Source organism: Anabrus simplex, chromosome 2 (genome assembly GCF_040414725.1).
Source record: "Anabrus simplex isolate iqAnaSimp1 chromosome 2, ASM4041472v1, whole genome shotgun sequence".
NCBI lineage: Eukaryota > Metazoa > Arthropoda > Insecta > Orthoptera > Tettigoniidae > Anabrus > Anabrus simplex.
Genome location: NC_090266.1, coordinates 387,893,102 through 387,919,605, shown reverse-complemented (window position 1 = coordinate 387,919,605; position 26,504 = coordinate 387,893,102). Strand labels below are relative to the sequence as shown.

Sequence of the window (26,504 nt, the reverse complement as noted above, 5' to 3'; positions counted from 1 at the left end):
GCATCAATGGAGATTCCGAGGTATCCTGCCGGTATTTATTGAGAATTTTTATCCCTCCGTCTATCCCGTGTCCGAGTAGGGAGGACATATTCGCAATACCACGTTCGAGAAATGGAGTCCCACAGGGATCGGTTCTTAGTGTCACACTGTTCGCGATTGCCATAAACGGTATTGTCGCTGCTGCTGGTCCAGCAGTAATACCGTCGCTATATGTGGATGATTTTGCTCTCCACTATAGCTCGCGTAATATGGCAGTCGCAGAGCGACAATTACAGCAAGCTATTAGGAGAGTGGAACAGTGGACCTTCGAACATGGCTTTCGGTTTTCCACCGCAAAGACCTCTGTTGTCCACTTTTGTCGTCAACGAACTCTTCAACCACCTCCTGAACTTTATCTAGGAAATGTCGCTCTTCCCGTAGTTGACACCAATTTCTTGGGCTCCTTTTCGATAGTAAATTATCGTGGGAGCCACACGTGCGGGAGCTAAAAGTGCAATGCACCAAGAGGCTTAATCTCTTGAAGTTTCTTAGGAGCACTAATTTGTGAGCTGACCACGCGGTGCTCCTGCGATTCTATAGAGCACATATTTTATCCTGGTTAGACTACGGCAGTGCAGCATATGGCTCAGCAAGACCAAGCGTCCTTGCGAAGCTGAACAGCATACACCACGGCGGGGTTGGGTTGGCAATGGGAGCTTTTCGTACAAGTCCCGTGGCTAACCTCCTCGCTGAATCTGGTGTGCCACCTTTACACTTGAGGCGCCAGCAGCTCCTTCTGTCGTATGCTGCAAATTTGCGGCAGATGCCACTTCACCCAAGTTATCCTTGCGTGTTCAACAATGGACACCGTCGGCTGTACGCTGCTTGTCCTCGAGCAACGCGGCCGGTTGGAATACGCTAGGATAGCAGTTAGATTGTTTCACGTACCTTCGGTTCCTTGCCTTGTCAGACAACCAAGTGGGGTACCTCCGTGGGTAGTACGACGACCTGAAATAATCCTGGATCTGCACACTGGCCCGCAGGAAAACACGGACCCTTCGATTTATCGGAGGCTTTTTCTGTCCGTTGTTGGCTGATATCCATGTTCAGTCGTCGTTTACACGGATGGTTCAAGGACAGAAACGAAGGTGGGCTGTGCGTTCGTTATCGGCAATGATAGGTTTCTTTTTGCTCTCCCGGAAACCTGTAGTGTGTACACAGAAGAGCTCTATGCTATCTGTGAAGCTCTGCGGTACGCACTGTCCGATGAGCGCCGACACTTTCTTCTGTGTACTGACTCCTTGAGCTCGCTACAGTTTGATACCTTTTTTCCTCGGCATCCTCCGGTGCAGCGGGTCCAGGACCTGCTGGCCGAGTGTTCGGATGCCGGCACCAGAATCACGTTTATGTGGCTCCCAAGCCACATGGGTGCAGAGGGCAATAAATTGTTATCTAAGGCTGCCAAGGAGGCAGTTACACCTTCCTCGTTGCCTTACTAGGTTCCGCAAGTGATGTTGGCACTCAGCCGAGACATCTGGTTATGTCCCATTGGGAGATGAAGTGGCAGGCCATTCCACTTCCAAATAAGCTGAGAGCCATAAAAGGAACTACGAAGGTATGGAGGACTTTCCTTCGGGCTTCGCGGAGGGAAGCAGTGGTATGTCGTATTCGTATCAGCCACGGTATCCTGACTCACCCCCATCTAATATTCAAAGCCCACTGTCGGCAGCCCTGAAGATGGTTTTCTGTGGTTTCCCATTTTCACACCAGGCAAATGCTGGGGCTGTACCTTAATTAAGACCACGCCCGCTTCCTTCCCACTCCTAGCCCCTTCCTGTCCCATCGTCGCCATAAGACCTATCTGTGTCAGTGCGACGTAAAGCAACTAGCAAAAGAAAAGAAATCGACAAACGGGAAGAAGAAATCGCTGCAGGCGCGGTTACGGGAAGATCTCGTCGAAAAAGGAGAAGATCCCAAAAAGTTTTTCACCGAACTCTACGAAGATTCGGAGACAAAAGAAGAGGTAAATATAACCGAAATGTGTTCTAACCTAATGATCATGATGCAGGCACTAAATGACAAAATTTCAGACTCCGTCCTAACGGGACGGATTGCAGATCAAATTTCGAAAGCAAATAAAATTTCAGACTTCAATTCCGGCCTAACAGGACAGATTCCAGATCAAATTTCGAAAGTATATAATATTTCAGATGTCAATTCCGGCCTAACAGGACAGATTGCAGATCAAATTTCGAAAGTAAAAGACAAAATTTCTCAAGCTAACACTGTTTTAACCGGAAAAATATCACTAGTGTACACGCAGGTTTACAAAGTTGAACAGGGCCTAGAATGTAAAATTTCAACCGTAGATGACAAAATTTCGTCGCTAATTAGCGGCGTCACCAATCGATTAACGCAGCAGATATCAGGCATCAGGTCAAAACTGGGACAGGTTGAACAGGCCGATAGTAGGGTAAGCCAGCTGGAAGGGGACATCTCGAACCTCAAGGAGGGTGTGGAAATCCAGGTTTCCGGCATAAAGCAACAAGTGGAAAGCGGTATCTCTGCCGTCGAGGGAAATTTCGGGAGCAGTATTTCTGCTGTTGAAGGAAGGTTAGAAAACCGGTTTTCTACCATCGAGGGAGATGTGCAGAATAAAAGGGAAGGCATTCTTCACGCAGTAGATAGGTTAACTCAACCAGGACGTACCACCACACCTCTAACCCCCTCCGGCAATACAGGACACCTAGACCCGAAAATTATTATGGAGAGCCTTCCGGAATTCCACGCGTGACTGGAAGAGAACCCGACTAGTTTCATCGAGGGATCGGTCAGTCTGTTAGGAATGACTAATCTGCCAGAGGACATATTCGTGCAATTCATCACTCCGCGATTAAAGGTTCAAGCCGCTACTTGGTGGAATGGCTTGAAGGGTTTAAATTTAAACTGGACGGACTTCAAGAGGGAATTCCCCGCTAGGTTTAATTCCGAAGGGGTGAAGAGCTCCGTGAAATGGAAGCTACTGACTCAGACAGAACCCACTGGCATGAGAGCTACAGCCTTCGTCCTGCAGAAGGACCAAATCTTCAAGCGTCTGCACCCGGAAAGAAGCGAAAACGAGATCTTACCAGGCATCACAGAACTGCTCCACGATAAGATTCGACCCCTGGTGAAAGTATCACAGCCGAGATCCTTTGATCTACGCAGAATCATCGCCCAGCTGGAGGAGGAATACAAGAACAAAGCTACGGAAGAGACCAGTGCAGTTAGGAAGTTGTACCAGTGTGGAAGACCGGGACACGTGAAGAACAAGTGCCCAGCCTTGACGTCGGAAAGCTAGGTCCTACCCGTTCTGGAATGAGGGGGGTTGGGACCGGAAACAGGAATGTGCCTGAAAAACTGACAGGTAAGCAACCCTGGTCAAGTAGGAGAGGGATTGGTCAGATAGTGAGTAGATTAGGCCAACCCCGCCCAGCTATCATCTTAAGGATTGGCAACGAGAATTTTTCAGCCATACTCGACAGCCAAGCAAGCTATTCATTTTTCAACGGTTCTGTTGCCAGATTACTACCGCCTGTGAAGTCTCACCACCTCGGAAGGGTAGTGGGAGCAGCGAACGGCGTAACCTCTTCCATCCAAGGACAGGGTAACCTAACCGCAAAATGTATGAGCATGCCTATTGTAATTGTCGTTGCAGTGATCCAGAACCTGATACCTGATACATTAGATCATGACTTTCTGGCGGAATACAAGGTGATCCTAGACTATGCAATATCATGAAGTATTTTTGGGGAAAAGACAGACGTCTCAGGGTCACCTGGCGCCATGGAAATCTTCGGACTCGCAAGGATACGCAAGTCGACGTAGACCCAGTTAACATATATTCGACTGAGTGAAGAAGAGGAGCTGAGACACACCTTAAAGGACTTTCCGGGAGTTATCACCAATCAAATAGGACCGACTACCACGATAACGCACACAATTGTATGCAGCGCTTCCTCACCCATCAAGCAACGTCCATATCCAATCAACCCGGATAAGCGCAACTTCGTCATCCATAAGATTCAAGAGATGGAAGGGCAAGCTCTCATCGAACCCTCTACATCCTGATGGGCTTCACCTATCGAAGAAGAAGAAGAAGAGCACGAACGGAGAGTATCGACTATATGTGGACTGCCGCAGGTTGAAAGAGAAGACCGCTAGTGATGCCTACCCAACGCTTGACGTGAAAGACTCGCTGAAACAAGTGGATCTAAGGTTTTCAGCTCGCTGGATCTCAAATCCGGATACTGGCCTGTAGAGGTCGAGGAAAGTTCTAGACCACTGACCGCCTTCATGACACCGAGAGGATTGTACCAGTTTGCAGTAATGCCTTTTGGATTGAAGAATGCTCCTGCCAACTTCATGCGACTGATGGATAAGGTACTGTCAGGATATGTTGAAGATTTTTGCCAGGTGTATCTCGACGACATTTTAATTCACAGAAAAAACTTTCAAGAACACCTTGTACATCTGAGGAAAGTACTGGAATGATTGAATATTCATGGACTGACTTGCCAACTGGAGAAGTGCCACTTCGCTCAGTCCCGCGTAGAATATCTTGGCAATGTCCTAACATCTGAATATCTAGAAAGGCAACCGGAGAAGAATCGAGCTATCGAAGAAGCTGAACGCCCGCGGACCAAGCGACAAGTGCGTCAGTTCATTGGCTTCTGTGGATGGTATAGCAGCTTCGTGCCACACTTTGAAGAGAAGGCAATACCACTAACCGATCTACTCCATAACAACCGGTCGATCCGATATACCAACAAAGAAGAGAGACGGCTTTCCGAGACATTAAGGTTGCGATATGCAACGCTCCCAGTCTAGACCATCCTGACCCTCAACGGAAGATGTGCTTGCAGACGGACGCCAGAGACTCCGGCTTAGGAGCAGTGTTATTCCAGGAGAGGAGTGACGGAAGAATTAATAGAGTATGCCAGCAGGAAGCTATATGATACCGAACAACGCTGATGTGATCTCCGTGTGGCATGTGCTTAGTGGTGGGCATTTGTTAAAGATGGCGGTTTGTTGATGTGCGTATTTTGTTTGTGACAATAGTTAAGTTATGTGTATGTTTATGTGAAGTTAAGGTGAATTAAATAAGTGTACCAACTGACAGCATTTTTTGTGCGTCTTTGTGGATACATCAACCTTCATCCGCTTCATTCTGATTAGACTTTAGATATTATTCTTCATTCATTCCACTATCGAACTTAGTTTTAACACATTGAAATTCATTCTGATATGGAAATCTAAGTTCTTCTCAATCAGGATCCATAATAATGCCATTATATTTAATGAAATCTCCTCCCATAATCACTTTATATCTCATCCAGTTCATTACCACAAATGAGTATTCAAACATAATTTCACAAATTTCCAGGTTTACGGAAGTCTGAAATTTAAAAATGATCGACTTACGTGGAACAATTCCTTCAGTTTGTATATTGTACACTGGTATGGCTGGTATTTTTGTTCTACGCAAAATTTCTTCAAATAACCGATTTGACATAACACTTATGCTAGATCCAGTATCAATAGCATTTGGCATTAATGTACTCAACTCTTGCTACTCTACTTGAGTAGTCATTTGGAAAACCAGCTATGTGCATAAGCAATTTGTGAGAAACCAGGAAAAACGTATAAAACGAAACAGAAATGCGGTAGAGGGATGATTCTTTTCTAAGCTATTAGTAAACATGATTGTAGTATGTGTACCGAAGTTCTGATAACCAGTTATCAATATATTTCATTTGCATATATCAGGTTTTGCAACAGTGTTGTTCATATACCAGGTTTTGCAACTCCAGTGGCAGCCATATTTATTGTGCCTCAGTTTGCAAAACCAGCTACAAATGTAGTGATGGAGTTTAACCACACACTTTTGATGGATGGAATTATGTATTGAGTACAATATACACACGTAATGGAAGAACACATTGAGAAGAATGGAGTATATTACAGCGTAAAAGACATACACAGTTTAGAATAGTTCTGCGTGTGTTAATATACTCTCAAAGTACTACCAAATAAGGGGTTTAGGCTGTATCTGTTTCATCAGCTTCCATTAGTTCAAAATCCAAAGTGTCACCACAATGATCATCATCTGCATTTTCATTCAAACTTTGAGTTTCAGGGTCATGTTCTGCAAGGACATCGACGTAGAATTCCAAATCTTGATTACTGCCCCATACTTCCCCAAAGTGAAGGGCAAGAAGTCTCTTAACATCCTTGATCTTACAAGTGAACTGTCCATACCGTCATATCGAAATCTACAATGAAATTCCGCAGAGACCATGAGGAGACCCATAAAATAGCGATGTACAAAAATTCAGCTGCCATTTCGAACTGGAACGTTTCGGAATCTTGATACAAAATCCGTGTGACAACGCAACTTACTCGACAACTGTTGCTTCTTGCTGGCTCGCGCTGCATAGCAGAGTGGTGTTGCATTTGTGCTGGAGAGAGAGAGAGAGAGAGAAAGAACTGGCAGACTGCCACGAGCCAAGGTCAATTTGTTACGGAATGAATGTGAAACATAAATGTGGTTCGTTAATCGCATGATAAAAACAAATATTTTTGGCACCGTGTACAACGAATATGTACTTTGAGGCCACATCGTTCTTCAGTTTTCTTCACTTGTTTGAAGGCAATATTTCGCTTGCACTTTGATCTCTGGATGTCTCTCCATTCTATAATTGGATGCGAATAACGAATATTTAATCATGTCCTTGAACCGTGAAGAAAATTGAAAGTGAATGAAGGACTGCATGTTCAGTATGCTGTTTCTCTGATAAATATCAAACGGAAAGTCTTCACAAGTCGGCATAATGTCTGTTAAGCGGCGATACAAAGCCTTCCACTGCCGAAAGAAAAACTTGTCCAAGGGCTGTGTTTTCTCTGTAGTGCAGGGAGGATTCTCGAGAATTTCTATACTGTTGCCTGGAGGAATGTCTTCAAGACAGCTCTTATCACTATAAGTAATCGAGGATAGTGATTGGCAACGCTCTCGCGAGAATCTCGAGACCGATTCTCCTGTAGTGCGAGCTGTGTGACGTACCAGTAACTGCGAGTGTAAACTTGATAGTATATCGTTGGCAGTTATTGCGTGAAATAACGTTTTCACATGAAAACGCGTGAAACAAATTTTGTCAAAAGCCTGGAAAAGTATGGCTTGTTTAACTATGAACCCCTTAATACCATTAAAGAAAGTGAAAAGAGAATGTTAGTATCATAAACTGTTCACGACGTATTTGGGGTGGACATCTTAGCATAATTTGTGAATAACTGTAGATACGATACGATGTACCCCTACTTGGATACTAGAGGCGTACATTATTCGAACTTGAGACGGGGAAAGATATGCTTTGCTACATATGCAACCACTATTATACATGAGTGGAACGTGTAATCTAAAATGCCCGAGTTTACTCAATTCGTTCGACACGGATGATGGGCAACGCTCTCGAGACTGATTCTCGTGTGCTGCGAATTGTGCGACATCCCAGAAACTACGAGCGTAAGTTTCATTGTATATCATCAGCAGTTGTCATATGGAAACGTGTGTGACGATAAATTTTGTCTAAAGCCCAGGAAAGCACTGCATGTTGAACTATGAGCTCCTTAAAACCATTAACGAAAGTGAAAACAGAATGTCAGTATTTTAAACTGTTCAAGAGTTATTTCAGGTGGGCTTCTTAGCTGAATAACCCGTATAATTTGTTAATAACTGTAGATAGGATGTATATCTACCTGGATACCTCGCAATCGTTGTCGATAGTGTAGCTTCTTGTGATGAAGACCGGGCCTGTGATGTTCTGTGGCGATTCCCCTTCATTGATATTATGCGTTTTTAAGTGCCGGATCATCCGAGAAGTATATCTGCCGACGTATTTTACTTCTTTTGGACAAGCAACACAGCGGGCTGTGCTATGACATCTCTTCAAACTAACCGACATCCACGACTTACGTTGGGTTTCGGACATCGTCTTCAAGTTGTCGCGTACAATTAGACACAATTACACACTGCACCGTCATATATCGAAGTACCCAATTATGGCACGAATACTCTATAACATTGTAAGGAATTATTTCCTTCGTCAGCAAAATATCGGTAAACAAAAGCAGTGGTCATATGATATTGAATGTGATGTCGGATAACGATGTACACCTACAGGTCGAAAGAACTGGAGCAAACTCAAGCATTTCAGATTACACATTCCACTCATGCGTAATGGTGGTTGCATACGCAGCAAGGCGAATCTTGCCTCGTCTCGAGTTCGAATAATGTACGCTTCTAGTATCCAGGTACGTGTACCTACAGTAGCCGTCAATTTCTGTACTTAGCCTATACATTCGTATACCTACCAATGCATACAATGCCAGAATGTGTATCCTTTATAATTATGTTATATTGCGTCAAAGTAAACCGCGGTAGAAATGAACGCCCTAGTAGCTTCTTAACACATTTACGGAATGGAGAAGGTGCGTGGTTTGTTATTCGCATACTCGACCCAAACAGCATTCAGCTCCGACTACCTGTAGGCCTACGACACGCTGCTCGCTACACAATGCGGTTACAGTGCTCTCGAAATTTCTCGCGAGAAATAGTGCATGCGCTAGTCTCGAGAAATCTCGAGACCTTGTCTCAGACTGCCCATCACTAGTCCAGGAATCTAGCATTAGCAAACACTTCTCTTCCGCAATTGGGAAGAAGGATTCTTTAAACCGATACTTAAATTCCTTTTTCCTCATTCTTCCTGATTTTGTGGCTGTTACAATTATATTTCTGGCATAAAACATTTCTTTGGAAACTCTCGGACCGAAAGTTCCAATTGCCTCCTGTAGTACAGGGAAAAGAGCACCAATCATACTAATTGTAAGCATAATTGTGTACGAATGTGCGAGTGCACTGATTGAGCAAATGTTTCTGTATGTTTCTCACCAACAAACGATAGTCTTTTTAGCTTTCATTTCGCGCACGAAACCACTCTGATCAGTATTGCATATTGAAGTGAAGAAGGGGTGTAGTCTATAAATCGCTTCGTAGCTGCTTCCGCAAATTTCCTTGCCACGTTATATTCTTCGTCTTCTTGCAGATACGTACGGGACACACATTTCGTGATTTTTCTACTTTTTATTCTGTACCTATTCTGAAAACGACACAACCAACTAGCACATGCGCTGCAATTACGTGGCTCCATTGAAATCTCTCTTGAAATTTCCAAGGACCATAGTCGCAGGTCTTCGTCGCATATATTCCGCTTGTCTTCTTGCTTGTGTAAAGCGAGAAAATAATGTTGTATAAATCAGTTTCCTGTGTACAATGGGGCGTACTGATATAGATTGTAATTGGTTCTTCCACCTGTACAGTTGTAGTGACGTCACCTTACAAATTTTGCGAACAGTGGTTAATGAAAGCCCTTTCTTACCTCCCTTATTTAATCATAAACTTACAGTTTTTCTCTTGTACCCAAGATCTACAGTTTGTCTCACTTTCTTCTGTGGACTAAAACCATATACTTAACTAGTAGATTTGCTAGGTGACTGCAGTGTCTCTTCACTGGATTGACGGGAATCAGACTCGGGGCTAAAACTCGGATCCGTAACCTATCTTGTTCCTGGCATTGGTGTGCTGCATTCTGTTTCAGATAATGCAGATGAGGTGTCGCTGCATCCGCTATTACTTTCACTGTCACGTTTTCTTTCCAGACACGACTCCGAGACGATGCTGGCACCCATGGAATGATTTTTCAATAACTTCGATCACATATCGACCTACCTCCCTTTTTTCCGTAAAGCATACTCTAGAACATTAGCCGGATTTATGACTGGTCTTTCAAAGGAACATGTGTCAACTGGGTAGTGCAGAAAGCTCAAGGTAAGCTGGTCACCAGGGCTGTGCACGTCGAGTTATACACTAACGCGTGTAATTCCATTAGACATTTCCGTATCGATTTCAGGACCTTACCAATCGAAATGGCAGCTGAATTTTTGTACATTGCTTTCTTATGGACCCCTCATCCTCTCTACCAAACTTCATTGACTATTTCGATATGACAGTATGGACAGCTACCATGTTAACCGAATTCACAACACCCCTTGGGATATCAGGGATGTGAGTAATAAACTTCTTCCCTTTCCAACGGCAAACCGTTTGCTTCACCAATGTCAAAGTTGTAGAATGGTTCTCCTGGAACAAGGATAGATTTATTGCTTTTGCTACTTGTGATTCTTAATCTCCTTGCTTTCTGAAGTTGGAAATGCGATTGTCCAGGGTTTTTAAGAATGCCATCTAAATATGCTTTCCAATTCTTAGCAGGGGCATCTTCTCCTCGACGTATTACGATTGCGTCAGCTTGTACGCTGTATCCACAACAATGAACTTAGAGAAATTGGCGAGCGAGGGAAACAATTGCAAGCAGAATTTCACAACAGACTGAATCACTGCACTATACAGTACAGTTCACCTAACTATCTACAATAGAAATAAGCGTTTTATCATTCTTTTCTTTGACAAAGAGGATTGTGATGTTATTCTTATGGGAAGGAAACTAGCAGGTTTTGCAACTCTACCCGAAGGACAAACATGTTAGCTAATAGACATGTAGCAGGTTTTTTTTAAACCTGAACATTCGCCTGTAAATTTAGCAGGCTTTGCATCCATACATGCCATGCATGTAGCAGGTTTTGCAACCATTCGCCATTTTTGATGTCAAATTTAAACATATTATAGCTTGTTTACGAACCTGAAACATAGATAAATTAGAAGGCAGTATCATAAAGGAACATGGGATACCATTATCGTATTTTCGTAATTTTTTGCACGCGCGTGGTTTTACAAATAGGCTACTCAATTGGTAATCCAAAATTTACTTTTTGCTTTGATATAATATTTTCTTCCATTAATTAATCTGGTTGAATTTCCTATGAATCAGTGTGTTTTAATATACCAACTTAATGCATTGTTTAATTTATTTTTAACTATTATATGTACTGAATCCAATTTACGTGTTTTCACAACCTTCTTGTTCGGCATCATTTCATATGGAGAAGCATTCATGTTCAGTCGGTCGCGATTCATCTCTTTTCGACGACTTTCCTGTAAGTTTAAGCTCTCCGCTCCAGTAACATCAGTATCGACATCGCTGTGTTTAATTGCTTGTTCCCATTTCCCCTTTTCATCCGTTTCCCTCCTTAGATCTTAAATATATGGACATATTTTCTAAATTCCGATCATGCATAATGTTGCGTGTATTTGGCGTTGGTGACCTATCTCTTTTCCGACTTGAAATTACCTTGCCCTATAATGTTTCATCTATTATTATATTTCCATATGAATTTCGATTTTTCCACCGATAATACCCTGAACTAACATTTCTTTCCCCTGACATCCAATTTCGACTCATCGGATTTCAATTCTCCGTCGTTCGATTCCATGTCCTTTCTTCATAAGGTCCCTTTTCTAACATCTGTGATGTCATCATTTAGATTGTTTTTCAGTTGCCTGCTTAGTGGCTCAGACGGTTCAGGGCTGGTCTTCTGACCCCCAACTTGGCAGGTTCGATCCTGGCTAAGTCAGGTGGTATTTGAAGGTGTTTAATTACGTCAGCCTGGTGTCGGTAGATTTACTAGCACGTAGGACTCCCACGGGTCTAAATTCCGGCACCTCGGCGTCTCTGATAATCGTAAAAGTAGTTAGTTGGACGTGAAACAAATCACATTATTGTGTTTGTTCAGTTCTTGGTATTCTCGGACTGTTGTGAATCTCATTATTGTCAAGATGTCTTAAAGTGGCTTCAGCTTGTACAGATCTTCGAATGCTGGCAGCTATTATTAATCTTTGCACATCTGGAGGATACTCTTTTTCTATTGCACGAATTAGTTCAGTTTCAGTAGGTGGTGAATCTAATTCTTCCGTGCGATGTAGTTAAGTAAATTATTCGGTATGTGTTGTTGCTCCTCCCACAGGATATCGTTGGGAATATAATTGTAATCGTAAACTTTGTTGAGTTTCTATACTCCAGAACTTGTTCAAACAAAGCCGCGCGAAATTTTTGTCATGAAAGCAATAGTGAAATTCGTGAAACAAAATATTCGCAACGCCATCTAAATATCCTTCCACTATTCTCAATCTTCGATCATTTGAGAGCTTATTTTCACGGAAATATTCTTTCATGTCACGTATTTTTTGAAGTCTTGTCCTCCCTTAAATCATTTTGGACGATCATCATGAGTTTTAACATTGATTACCGAGCTCGATAGCTGCAATCACTGAAGTGGGTTCGAACCCCACTGTCGGCAGCCCTGAAGATGGTTTCCGTGGTTTCCCATTTTCACACCAAGCAAATGCTGGGACTGTACCTTAATTATGGCCACGGCCGCTTCCTTCCCACTGCTAGCCCCTTCCTGTCCCACCGTCGCCGTAAGACCCATCTGTGTCGATGCGTCGTAAAACAACGTGTAAGCGAAAATGTTTAATATATTTGGATATAACATTGTAGGTTATGTTACGTAATTACTTCCGTCATGATTTTCTTCGTTCATTACCGTAGGTGGTAAAACCCTATCCATTAGTTGATTTTCCGTTGTCAGTTTTTCTCATTCCCAATTTCAGTTCTTGTAAGTCTTGCCGAATTCGTTACGTTTTCTCAACTGTCTTTCCAACCTTATCCATAATTTCTATTTTATTTTGTCCAACTTCCTCAGTTATTAATTCAAATTTGTCTAATTTGATGTTTGGCCACTACAATATTTGTTTGGATCGTTTGGTTATATTTTTCCGTGTCTTGACTCATTCTTCCTATCCATTCTTGCCATTCCTCCCATGTATTTCTATTTTCTTTATGCAACATATCCATTTATCCTTTCATAATCATTGTTTATATGTCGTTGTACTCTGTTTACATTGTGTATCATCCCTAAATGCATTTACTTCCTCCTTCAGACCTTCACTACAGAGGGCACTAGGAAAGTTTTGCAATGTCAGTGAACGCTTTAGACTTTTTCAGAATAATTTCCACCACACTCAATACACCTCTCCATACGTCGAAACCCGTCACTGAATCAACTCTGCCTCTTTTCTTCGGTTAAATTTTTACAATCTTGATCCCATGCTGCCAGAAGCTCTTCGTCGGATGAAAACGCCGCCCTTTCAGCTTCAGCTTCATCTTCACTTATGGGAAGAGTGCGATGTCACATGGGGCAAGATCAGGACTGTATGGAGGGTGATCAAGCAAGATTTGGCAAGAAAATCTATTGTTACATTAGAACGATGTGCCGGAGCATTGTCGTGATGCATGAGCCAAGTGTTGAGCCGTGACCTTGGACGGAACTGCTTCTAGCACAACCCGAGTTAGCATGCCCCGTTTAGTGAAGAATACTGCAATCATCCTTTTCTTCACTAACCTTGACTTTCGCACAGTCGCAGGAGTACCCTCATCTTCAAACAGCCACACCTTGTTCTGGGATTTTGTTGGGACATCGTAATAATAAAGCCAAGTTTCTTCACTTGTAACGATGCTATTGACGTTAGCATTTCTCGGCACCATTTCACTCGATGTGCCCTTTGTTCCTCTGAAAGTGAATGGGGCACCCAAAGGGAACAAACCTTTCTAACATGGAAATTGTCGTGTAGAATTGAATGTATAGCTGGTGCAAGGATGTGGAGGGTCTCTCCTACCTGCCGATATGTCAACCGCCTCTCTTGCTGCAACATTTCCTCACAGCCTCAATGTTTTCCGCAGTCACTGATTCAGATGGTCGCCCAGAACGAGGATCGTCTTCAACCCCAAAATTTCCCCTCTGGAACTCTTTGTACCAGCGGAAAATTGTCCGATGTGGACAGTCTTTCCCCAGCACAGGAGTCATTTCCTACAGGCACTGGTCAACAGTTAACCCACGCGCAAATTTGTAGGGGATAATTGCGCGATATTCACCTTTAGACCACACTGACATCTTAACTTGCTTTCAATCCCGCTGCTTGGTAACAACTGGTGTGAATGTCGCGCCTTGCTGTCTTCTAGACCGGTTTTCATCCCTCACCATAACAGGGATGTCCAACCAACTGCTTTTGCTTATCGAAAAACTTTCCTAGTGCCCTTTGTATTTACATTCACCATACTAGTGACTTCATTTCGAAATTTGGCAACATCCTCTTTAACTTGTGATATACTCGTTCTTATATCTAACATATTTTGAATTACTTGCGTTTCACTTTTGAGTGTACCTACTTGTTACGTTATAAAGTTGTTCTTGTATTATTTCCCGTTGTTTCCATTGTAATTCTTCTTTTCTTATAAATCTCTTCCCTATTGCCGTCCATTTCGTTTTATATTTCCTCTTGTTATTCCTCTTGTATCTCTTCATGATTGTCTTGTATTAGTTTCTGTAATTCCTCTTGTTTTTTCTTCTGTTGTTCCTGTGCACCTTTGATTTTATTAATTTTTCCTGCCAACTTTTCCAGCAGACATTTTAACTACTCCATCGTAGCAGTTTACTATATGTTTTAAACAAATACTCTTGGCGTGATGGACAGGTGTTAGACCTCGTAGGAGTTTGGTAGGTTGGCTGGTCACTTGATTGGATTGTTCCCGAACGGTTGGAACGAGTTGGTCAGGAAGCTCCAACTAGGTGAGGAGAAGAAGGATAAGAAGAAGATGCTGCCGCTCCCGTGAAGAATATTTAATAGTCTTGAGAAGAGTGAAGTTACGTACAGTATGTACAGAGAAGTGAGACTATAAAGTGACAGTCTTGAGTAGAAGTCGTCTAGGCGAGTCTAAGTCGATGAAAATATTATTATTATTATCTGTTTCGTAATTGTCTTGTCCAGTGACAAGGAGTCGTGTAGCACCTGCTCCTGTGAGTTACTAACAGAAGGCCTCGGGGTAGGGCTGCCTAAGCTTATATAGACCTCCGAACCCCACACAGTGTTCTCGAAACTCATGGAAATATTCTATGGAACGTCTTCATAAAACATTCTACCGTGTTACGGGCTCTGCCAATCAGAGGCCTGGAAATCACGTATTCTTCCTCTGTGACTCGGTCAGCCTGACTTGCCTGACCTATGTCCTGTGTACACTGAATCATCTCCGCGTGATTCTTACTGTAAGCCTTTTGACAGAGTTCTTTCTCAAGATCCTGAAACTCAGCATTTCAACCATATTACCATATTACAGTTCTGTATGAAATAGATATAATTTCCTCACTTCTATACCGTATTTCACATATAATGAATCCCAGATCCTTACGCTGGTTAACTCCAATATATCAGGACATAACAGTCCCTCCTACTTCCCTACGGGTCTGTCCTCAGAGAAAGCTGCAGTCCTGAGTTCGTATCCCGGGGATTACACGACACTGTATTATTGTCCAAGTTCAGATATCTTCAATTATGAAAGTTCTAATATCTTGTAAAGGTAACTGAAGGAAATATGCGATGAGATAAACAGCAATTACACTTTTATACAGAGACAATAAATTACACGTAAGTAGCTGCGACTCATGATGGTCCCTTGGACTTCACAAAAGAAGGGTGTGTGATCACGGACAGTGATGCATGCTCTGCAATGTTTTTCCATGTTGGCCACAAGGTTGGTAAGGAGTTCTTGTGGTAGGGCGTTCCATTCCTCCACCAGCGCGGTTGACAACTGCTGGATGGTCGTTGGTGCATGTGGACGTGCTGCAGGATGTCTGCCCAACATGTCCCACACGTGTTCGATGCGATTTAAGCCGGAGAATGGGCAGGGCAGTCCATTCGCCAAATATCCTCTCGTTCCAAGAGCTCCTCCATATGCGCTGTTCGATCCAGTCGTACAGTGTGTACCGGGAACACCTGTACTTAGCCTACCTTGGAGAGCATGGATTTACGCAAGGCATGTGCGGACCAAGCTTGGAATATGTACAGAGAGAGGGGTTTTCAAAATTTAACTTTTAAATTGAACTGTTTGTTTATTCATAAAGAAGACATGTTGCATATCGCCTTTAATACAGCCGGAGTTGGAAAAGAGGAGTGAATGTCCTTTGTGTTGTGGCAGGCGATGTCCCTCGCAGCTGGTACTCCTTCCTCATACCATAGGTCAGCTCTCTGTACCATGGGACCACGTGAATTCTCACGGCGACTAGAAGTTCCAGAAATTCTTGCGGATTGCAGACTGTCTGGGAGTCTCACTCATTCAGTACGATTGTGTACACTCGACAGATTATTGGTGCAGTTTTAAATTGAATGGTTTGAAGGGTTCCCATGACGGGAGTAAAGAGCGTGGTTATACCGTGTAGAATGTCAATAGAATCTATCACAAACATTTCTTTACTATCACTGCACTTATGAAAATAGATTATTCTGCGGTTCGAATGTTAATGGGATCAAACGCGCACTCAAAATCAAAAGTCACTTGACACAGTTTTTAAGGTTGTCAAAAGAAGCATTTCACTTGGCACAGTTTGAAAATAAATCATTCACATGGCACAATTTTGAAAATTTCATTGGGCACACATTTAAATAAATTCAAAGTAATGATTCACTTGTGCATTTCACAGTACTGCACCCTTTATCGTTGGTGGCACGATCACTCTACACTCAAGGACTTTGACAGGTTCTTCTTGTTAAGGATGGCTTCCAGTAATTTCGATACCTCAGCTAGCTAGGGTGTCTTACTGATGTTTAATTATGTTAGTTTTCACTCCCAAAATTGAATAATGAAACACGACCATTATGAGAGGTTGAGTTAGGAATCCTATTGGGCGATCAAAGTGTCAGGTCGGAAATACGGCGTATCAAATCAATTAAATAGGATGTATATATTATATGGCTTCAAATCCGTCGATGTACTATTGATATTTCATATAATCGCAAATCATCTGATATTTACTGTGAGGTTGATTATATTACTAAAGTTTGCATTGTCTTAAATTAATATGAACATGAGGTTGAAATGAATTTTCAAATATGGTTGATTACATCTAAATAACATTGACAAGAGCTGAGATATTCTGGATTGGAACAAGTTTATTCAAAAATATCTAAGTTAAGACGAAACCAAAAGTTTGTTATGACGTCCCAAATATAATGAATAAATGTTGGAAATCTCAACCAATCATTTTTTCAAGTCTAATTCAATGTAATGCAGTGATAGCGTTACGTAATTCCTCAAATTTCAAATACCCTAATTATTTATGCGAACACCAGTTCACAATGATAATTAATATCCTTAGGATTGTAATAAAATGTTATACGACTTCATTAAGTATAACCTGCCTGAATATAATAACATGCGTTATAATAATCGTTGCTTGATTCCAGTATCGTTCCGTTGCATATATCAGAATTAATATTTCATATGTGACATATTTTTGATGATTTACATTTGCTTCCTACGTCTTGTCCTGACAGTAATGCTTTTTCATGGTTAAAATAAAATGAAATCAATATGAATGGAGTTGGAAAGTTTGAGGGAGATAATTAGGATTCTCACAGAAGACAGGAAGGAAGATAGGACTCCCTCAAACAACGTACAGGTTACAGTAGGTGTACAAGAGGGAGGGGAAGGAAAGGGAGGAGTTGTAGAAGACAGGTGGTCTAATGTTCTAAGGGGAAGGAGATTGCAGGTTAAGAGCTCTATTCAGGATCAGAATTCAGGACAGGTGTCTGTGCAAAATCGGTACGAGTCACTCCAGGTAGAACAACAGAGGGAAGATGAGGGACAGGGAACTGTTGCTGAGATGTGTGGGAGTAGGAGGAAGGGGAAAGGTTGGAAAGGAAAATGTAGAGTAGATGATAGGAAAAGACAGGTGGAACAGGGTCATGGGAAGGAGAAAAGGGAGGAGGAAGTAGCTTTTGCAGTTATCAGGAAAGATAGGGCTGACCAGGAGGGGAGGGGATCAAACGAGGTAGGTAGGGTTGAGGTTCTGGTCATGGGAGATTCCATCGTTAGACACGTGGGGAAAGTGTGTGGAGGAAAGGGTACCAGGGTAGAGTGTTATCCAGGAATTAGGTTGAGGCAGATGTTGAGGAAAGTAGAAGAGAGGGAGGAGGGGAAGGAGAAGGTGGTAGTGTTCACGTTGGTACCAACAACGTAAGGCAAGCTGATATAAGTACCAACATAGTTGGAGATGTGTGGGATCTGGTAAATGCAGCACGGGTGAAGTTTAAGAAAGCGGAGATTGTTATTAGTGGAATACTGTGTAGAAGGGATACTGACTGGAGGGTGATTGGGGATTTAAATGAGACTATGGAGTGGGTATGTGGGAAACTGGGAGTGAAATTTCTAGATCCAAATGGGTGGGTAGGAGATAGGGATCTGCGCTCAGATGGCCTTCATTTAAACCGCAGTGGTACGTATAAGTTAGGAAATTTGTTTGGAAGGGTAATAGGGAGGTACATTCAGGGAAACGGGATGGCCTAGGGAGCGGTGATAAGGGAACAGGGAACTGGAAATCAAGTAGGGATGACATAAAATTGTTAGTGTTGAACTGTAGAAGTATTGTAAGGAAAGGAATAGAATTAAGTAATTTAATAGATATATATTCACCAGATATTGTAATAGGAGTTGAATCATGGCTGAGAAATGATATAATGGATGCAGAAATTTTCTCACGGCACTGGAGTGTGTATCGTAGAGATAGGATAGGAAGGGTGGGAGGCGGAGTGTTCATTCTGGTGAAAGAAGAATTTGTAAGCTACGAAAAAGTTACAGATGAGACACATGAAATTCTAGGTGTAAGGCTCATTTCTAAAGATAATAGGCAACTTGATGTATTTGGAGTGTACAGATCGGGAAAGGGTAGCACTGATGCGGATTCAGAATTATTTGATAGGATAGTCAGCTATGTGGGAAACGACATGGAAAGAAATGTGATTGTAGCGGGAGATCTGAATTTGCCAGATGTGAATTGGGAAGGAAATGCGAACGACAGAAAGCATGACCAACAAATGGCAAATAAGTTAATATGGGAAGGACACCTGATTCAGAAAGTGATGGAACCAACCAGAGGGAAAAATATCCTGGATGTGGTGCCGATAAAACCAGATGAGCTCTATAGGGAAACTGAAGTAATAGATGGTATTAGTGATCATGAAGCTGTTTTTGTGGTAGTTAAAAATAAATGTGATAGAAAGGAAGGTCTTAAAAGTAGGACTGTTAGGCAGTACCACATGGCTGATAAAGCAGGCATGAGGCAGTTTCTAAAAAGTAGCTATGATCGGTGGAAAACGGTAAATAAAAATGTAAACAGACTCTGGGATGGGTTTAAAGAAATTGTTGAGGAATGCGAAAACAGGTTTGTACCATTAAGGGTGGTAAGGAATGGTAAAGACCCACCTTATTATAATAGAGACATAGACTAAGAAGGAGGTGCAGACTGGAAAGAAATAGTTAGAAATGGCTGTGGAAGTAAGGAGAAATTGAAGGAACTTACTAGAAAATTGAATCTAGCAAAGAAGGCAGCTAAGGATAATATGATGGCAAGCATAATTGGCAGTCATACGAATTTTAGTGAAAAATGGAAGGGTATGTATAGGTACTTTTAGGGCAGAAACAGGTTCCAAGAAGGACATTCCAGGAATAATTAATGAACAAGGGGAGTGTGTATGTGAGGATCTTCAAAAGGCAGAAGTATTCAGTCAGCAGTATGTAAAGATTGTTGGTTACAAGGATAATGTCGAGATAGAGGAGGAGACTAAGGCCAAAGAAGTAATAAAATTTACATATGATAAAAATGACATTTACAATAAGATACAAAAGTTAAAAACTAGAAAAGCGACTGGAATTGGTCAGATTTCTGGGGATATACTAAAGACAATGGGTTGGAATGTAGTACCATATCTGAAGTACTTATTTGATTATTGTTTGGTCGGAGGAGCTATACCAGTAGAATGGAGAGTTGCTATAGTAGCCCCTGTATATAAAGGAAAGGGTGATAGACATAAAGCTGAAAATTACAGGCCAGTAAGTTTGACATGCATTGTATGTAAGCTTTGGGAAGGCATTCTTTCTGATTATATTAGACATGTTTGTGAAATTAATAACTGGTTCGATAGAAGGCAATTCAGTTTTAGGAAAGGTTATTCCACTGAAGCTCAACTTGTAGGATTCCAGCAAGATATAGCAGATATCTTGGATTCAGGAGGTCAAATGGACTGTATCGCGATTGACCTGTCTAAAGCATTTGATAGGGTGGATCATGGGAGACTACTGGCAAAAATGGGTGCAATTGGACTAGACAAAAGAGTGACTGAATGGGTTGCTATATTTCTAGAAAATAGATCTCAGAGAATTAGAGAAGGTGAAGCTTTATCTGACCCTGTAATAATTAAGAGGGGAATTCCTCAAGGCAGTATTATCGGACCTTTATGTTTTCTTATATATATAAATGATATGAGTAAAGGAGTGGAATCGGAGGTAAGGCTTTTTGCGGATGATGTTATTCTCTATAGAGTGATAAATAAGTTGCAAGATTGTGAGCAACTGCAACGTGACCTCGAAAATGTTGTGAGATGGACAGCAGGCAATGGTATGTTGATAAACGGGGTTAAAAGTCAGGTTGTGAGTTTTACAAGTAGGAAAAATCCTCTCAGTTTTAATTACTGCGTTGATGGGGTGAAAGTTCCTTTTGGGGATCATTGTAAGTATCTAGGTGTTAATATAAGGAAAGATCTTCTTTGGGGTAATCACATAAATGGGATTGTAAATAAAGGGTACAGATCTCTGCACATGGTTATGAGGGTGTTTAGGGGTTGTAGTAAGGATGTAAAGGAGAGGGCATATAAGTCTCTGGTAAGACCCCAACTAGAGTATGGTTCCAGTGTATGGGATCCTCACCAGGATTACCTGATTCAAGAACTGGAAAAAATCCAAAGAAAAGCAGCTCGATTTGTTCTGGGCGATTTCCGACAAAAGAGTAGCGTTACAAAAATTTTGCAATGTTTGGGTTGGGAAGAATTGAGAGAAAGAAGAAGAGCTGCTCGACTAAGTGGTATGTTCCTGGCTGTCAGCGGAGAGATGGCGTGAAATGACATTAGTAGACGAATAAGTTTGAATGGCGTTTATAAAAGTAGGAAAGATCACAATATGAAGATAAAGTTGGAATTCAAGAGGACAAACTGGGGCAAATATTCATTTATAGGAAGGGGAGTTAGGGATTGGAATAACTTACCAAGAGAGATGTTCAATAAATTTCCAATTTCTTTGAAATCATTTAGGAAAAGGCTAGGAAAACAACAAATAGGGAATCTGCCACCTGGGCGACTGCCCTAAATGCAGATCAGTATTGCTTGATTGATTGATTGATTGATACCATAAATAAACTAAACTGTCCTGAAGGCACTCGCACAAACATGAGAATAGACACACAACAGTCTTCACACATACCTTCGAGGATCTATCTAACCAAATAAAACGATGGATGATATAAATGATGAAATGACATATAACAGTATCAGCATAACAGAATCGCATTTAAATAATGTCAGAAGATCACATGATATCAAACCTACATACTAAATTACTACTAAATTCATGAAATGCTATTATTAACCCATATAAGATATGATACCCATCCTCGTAGCTGTGTGTGCGGTGAATAATTATACTATCGCACGTATACCGTTCTCAAAATCAATCATAATGTATAAAACAACTTGGTGCGGATCATAAACACGGTAATCATGACGTCATTGAAATAAATCATTCCGAAATAGCCAGTAGTATTTCGTAAATATTAATCATCACCATTACAAAGCCGATATTATCGTATACGCATGTGACATATATATAATAGACATGCATGTCGTCTATGACACGCACAATACAAATGAAAAGTGTTTCGTAGTGGACTACGCAGTAAAGTGTCGTCAAACCTCATATGAATCATGATAATCTCAAATACACAGCACGTCTCGTAACTAACATGAATTACGTACACTCGGACCCATCACACGTCTTTGTTGCATATCACAGTGTAATTTAATATTGACCTATCATTCATCGCAACTGGTATTAACATCACCATCAATTAATATTCACTCATCACTGATATACTGTATATCAGTTCACCTTAAATCATATAATATCGTTCCACATATCCAATATCACTCCTAAATCCACACCAAATACACAACTTACCTGCATATTACCTATATATAACACCACGATATGCCATATTCCACCTAATTATTTCATTATAAGCCATGCCGTGACCAATGCTTAACCGTTAATTCAATATTCACTTAGTAGCACTCATATACGACAGCACACATCACAAAACACATCACCATTTCCTGTATATGGCTATCATTTCGTTAGCAATCTCGATATGTATGATTTCTAAACCATTATGTACCCCCTGTGGGTGGGGGATGCAGACTAAGAATACACATACGGCATCCCCTGCCTGTCGTGAGAGACCACTAAAAGGGGCGACCAAGGGATGATTGTATTAGAACCATGAAACTGCTTTTGATTAGTACCATCACGCGGGGAACACCATGGGTTGTCTGTACTTGCGAGTAGTACCACTATATTAGGTACGAAATATGTTTGTGATTAGTAGCAGCAGAGAGTGGGTCACTGTGGGTTTCCAGTATCCGTGAGTCGTACCCTCGTGAGCAACACCACGGTCTGGGCGTTGCCTGTGATTAGCACCACTATGTGAGCGGCACCGAGGGTCTGCTTTGCCTGTGCTTAGTACCCACTATGTGAGGAACACCAGGGGAATACCGGTGCCCGTGATTAATACACCTAGGTGAGGAACACCATCGGTTTGCGTTGCCTGTGTGTGGCGCCATTATGTGAGAAACACCATAGGTCTGCTTTACCTGTACGACGTCAAATACTTGTGAGTAGTACCATCATATGTGGAACACCGTGAGTCTACGCTACTTTTGATTAGTACCCCAACAAGACAAATGGCATGGTTCTACTTTACTAGCGATAAGTACCATTATGCGGGGCCGTTGACCTGTATTTTGGACCCCTTTAGACAACAAGCATCCTCGATTCAGGATTGTGCTTTAGAAGTGGTCTCTTGGTCAGTATTACTGTGTTTTATAGTAGTTTTTGGGTAGGATCGACTGATTGTTTTAAATTCATATGCATCCATTCATTCTTCATGCCATTTTTTTAGTTTGATCAGTGGATGATTTAAAACTTTTAATTTGTCATTTCATTCCGTACCATCAGGGGCCGATGACCTAGATGTTAGGCCCCTTAAAACAACAAGTATCATCATCATCAAACCATTGTGTCACACGTATTCAACATTGCACTATTTATCGAGCAATTGTCACGATATAAATTGATACTAAGATCATCGAAGTACAGCATGTTGCCGTAAAAATGTCAATATTCCATACTCAAACGTATATCTGGATCGCAAAATGTCACAATAACATAATATCCTCTATTACTTATTACGTGCATACTTCACGTCCTATCGAACTACTTCAGGACATCAATTACTACTAAAAATTGCATACTACTACGATAAAAATAAATAATCTACCTAGAAGAAAGCATCATCATCTTTGAAAGGATTACTGACTTGTAGACCAGGGTTTTTGGGCTGCGCATGGTCTAGTGTTCCACCACATAACCGCATCCTTGCCGCGGTTAGAGCTCACTTTCACATATTAGCCTTCCATATCGTTATTATAGTGCGTTTTCCAAACAATCATATATTCCTCTCAAGTAGATTAAACCTGAAACAATCTTGAATAAGATTAACAAGTTCATACAATGATATATATTACAATGAACACTACCAAATACGCCTTGCTTTAAGTAAATCTTTTTGTAATACCGACTTGGAAGCTTTGTATGTATGATTGGCTTCAGAATAATAACTTACACTTCTTATAGGTTTCAATATCTTCTCAATATTGATCTGTCGTGGTACAAATTTGTAAAACGTTTCGTATATCTCAATAGCCTCTCAAGAACGTCTTAATAGCCTATCAGTTTCTTCTCAGTAGGTTCACGATACCTTCTCGACCTTCTCAATTCCATTACAATCTTCTCAAGATTCACAATAATAAATCTGCTTTATAATTTTTCATTACGACACAGACATGCAACGGAATATTCTAACTTGTACATAAAATTTCGTTTCAGGGAATACACCTTTGATAATCGATACGTAGATGTCGCCACCACTGTACTTATAAACTATCGATACCTTACCCTACGTAATACTTATTCATTTGCATTTCCATTTGGTTTCGTCTCATAAAATACATGTTATACACTATATAATACTTAAAATTAATATTACATGACTAAAATTATACACTCTTAAGTTTAAAATGTGAGTAAAGTCCATCTCTTCACTTTCAACGTTTTATACTCGCGATATGTATAGACAGACGTATGTCCAGACCGCTCCGGCGCCATGTTCATGAATCTCATCGGGCTTCAATTCTTGCATCGACACTCGTGTTGTCGTCTTCTCGTTATATGGAAACGCCACAGTACATGAAGGAAGAGGACACATATGCGTAAGAAGTTTCATTACGTCCTACTATTGTCAGAATTATTTAAAAGTCGGTGAGACTACAACATGTTAACTACAGACGTATGAATTGACTTCCGTTCACACGCTATTGTAACATGACACTTGATAGTTACAGTATGTGAATTTAGTTCCGTTCACACGTAATAATATGGGGTATTTAGTTATGAAGGAAAATAACGTTTTGTTCACTGTAACCACTCTGTTATGTCTAATAATACGGATAGTATTGTCATGAACTACAACTACTTGTTCGAGAAAGTAATTTCTTTTCACTGAAGGTACTTGGTTAAGTCTATTCAACTCGAATGTAGAATAAATGTTAGGGCCTAATCAGCTTTCTAGCTGCATTTACAAACTCCTACGTCTTAAGCACTGTCTTAAAGACCGAGTCAACATCTCCGCTCAAAGAAAGAAAGAAAGAAAGAAAGAAAGAAAGAAAGAAAGAAAGAAAAAAATTAATTGAATTACACTTGGAAATACAGTCCTAAGATTAGCACTCGACATTCAACAGTTTGAATCCACAGTTCCAAAATTTAAGTTCAATTGCATAGTTCTAATATAATTTGAAAAATTCAAGTCCGACGTTTACTACTCGGATTATGAACTGATAGAAAATATTCAGTCACCTTTATGCGATGGATTTCTGTAGAAGTTCATAGAAACACACTGGTAGAATTCTGTCGTTGACCGTCCTACAGTCAGCCAGCATGGCTAGGCTGTGAAATCGCACGCTGTCTGTCGTGTCGCCTGGTCCTCAGTTTATACGAAATAAGATGGTCGCGTGACGAGATTTCTTTATAACTTCAACGTGCAATAACTTTGTCAATTTTCCATGGATTTCTTTGAGACTTGGTAATTATCCATAATCTAGCCTTGGCTACATGCTGATTTAGTCCAACTGGTGATGCTAATTTTATTTATTGAGTCATCAGGCATAGAACTATAGAACATTCTGTATGGCGTAGTCTGTCCTTGACCGACCAGCACCGGGCTCGCTCCTCGTTCGCCAGCTGCGGTTGGCTAATCTCGCGCGCATCGAGTATTTTAAACTTTAAATACTTCGAGACGGGGCGCTGATCAGCGTTCCTGATTCAATTGTCATTCATAAAAATGAAGTCATGGCCAAATGCACCCCTGGAAAGACACACGTGGGGAAGGAGTACACTGTCACAATAATGTTGACCGGTGAGTTTAACCCATTCAAAGATTTGGAGGTCGGTACGCTCGTGCAACATTATGCCTCCCCATATCATAATCAGTTGGACCACCAAGATGGTCATGTTCTGCAATGTTCTTGGGTGCATTACATGTTCCCACCTCTCGCCAGATGAGGGTACGTTTAGAATCACTACTCAGACTGAATCTGCTCTCATCTGAGAACAGCACGTGACCCCACTCTTCATTGGTCCAGACCTGATGTTCTTGGTAACATAGCAAGCAGTGCCGCCGATGTGCGGGTGTCAATGGAACACAGTGTAATGATCATCGGGCAGACAGATCACACCCACACAGTCGCTGGAGCGTGAGATAGGGTGCTTTGCAGTCCTGTTAAATGTGGTTGCAATTGCACTCGCTATTTGACGTCTGTTCTTGGCTATTGAGCAATAATGTAACGGACATCTGCTCCTATAGTTGACCATGGTTGTCCCCCTCCTTTACTTCGCACAACAGGGCCTGTGGTTCGGAATGTCCCCCTGTGGATGGAGGACACAGACGAAAATACACCCACGGTATCCCCTGCCTGTCGTAAGAGGAGACTAAAAGGGGCGACCAAGGGATGATTGCATCAGAACCGTGAAACTACTTGTGATTAGTACCATCATGCGGGGAACACCATGGGTCGCCTTTACTTGCGAGTACTACCACTCTGTTAGGTACGCAATAGTTTTTTGATTAGTAGCAGTAGAGCTGGGTTTCCCAGTACCTGTGATTAGTGCCACTAAATGCGGAACACCACGTACTTACGTTGCCCGTGATTA

At 41.5% G+C, this 26,504-nt stretch overlaps 1 protein-coding gene across 2 annotated transcripts in view; it reads left to right on the top strand.

The window, feature by feature from the left end:
- LOC136864160 (angiogenic factor with G patch and FHA domains 1) overlaps window positions 1–26,504 on the top strand; it is a 663,154-nt gene that overhangs the window by 89,334 nt on the left and 547,316 nt on the right. The window lies entirely within an intron of this gene.